The sequence below is a fragment of the Piliocolobus tephrosceles genome, chromosome 8, assembly GCF_002776525.5.
Source record: "Piliocolobus tephrosceles isolate RC106 chromosome 8, ASM277652v3, whole genome shotgun sequence".
NCBI lineage: Eukaryota > Metazoa > Chordata > Mammalia > Primates > Cercopithecidae > Piliocolobus > Piliocolobus tephrosceles.
The window spans coordinates 13,594,387-13,595,468 of NC_045441.1; positions in this window are offsets into that span (position 1 = coordinate 13,594,387).

Consider the following 1,082-nt stretch of genomic DNA (forward strand, 5'->3'; position numbering starts at 1 on the left):
GGGATTACAGGCTTGAGCCACCGCGCCCGGCCTTTTTTTTCTTTTTTAAAGACAGACCCCCTGTCACCAAGGCTGGAGTGCAGTGGCACGATCTTGGCTCGCTGCAGCCTCCACCTCCCAACCTAAAAGCCGTTCTCCTGTCTCAGGCTCCCAAGTAGGTGGGATTACAGGCGTGTGTCAACACGCCTGGCTAATTCTTGTATTTTTGGTAGAGATGGGGTTTCACCATATTGGCCAGGCTGGTCTCAAACTCCTGACCTCAGGTAATCCACCCACCTTTGTCTCAAACTGCTGGGATTACAGGTTTGAGCCACCATGCCCAGACTTTTTTTTTTTTTTTTTTTTTTTAAGACAGGGTCTTACTCTGTCGCCCAGGCTGGAGTGCAGTGGTGTGGTCTCGGCTCACTGCAACCTCCACCTCCTGGGTTCAAGTGATTCTTGTGCCTCAGCCTCCCAAGAAGCTGGGTTTACAGCAAGCGCCACTGCACCTGGCTAATTTTTCTATTGCTCTGGTGGATTTCAGTGGTGCCTGTGGTCAGCTGGATGGGCTCCAGGGGCCTGGTAAAGGACGGGGCGGGGCTCCAAATGCCCTTCACGCTCCCCAGTGCATCTCCTCCTTTCCAGATCTTCCTTTAGCTCGGTGTTTGCAAATCTTCCACTGACTCATTCTACTGCCAAAGTGGAAGAATGGAATCGCAGGAAGCTGCATTTGGGAAGGCTGCAGAGCCCGGTCCCCAGATCTGCTGTCCTCCCACCAGCATAGTCACAGATGACGTTTGCAAGTGTGACACAGTCCCGTGGAAATTCCTGGTGCATGAGTCAGCTTGGGCTGCCATAGTAAAATATCACAGGCTGAGTGGCTCAAACCACAGAAAGTTATTTTCTCACAGTTCTGGAGGCTGGAAGTCCAAGGTCAAGGTGTTGGCGGGATTGGTTGCTCCTGAGGCCTCTCTCCTTGGCTTGCAGGCGGCTGCCTTCTTGCTCTGTCCTCATATGGCCTTTGTCTGTGCATGCAAATTCCTGGTGTTTCCTCCCCCTTCCTTCCTTCCTTCCTTCCTTCCTTCCTTCCTTCCTTCCTTCCT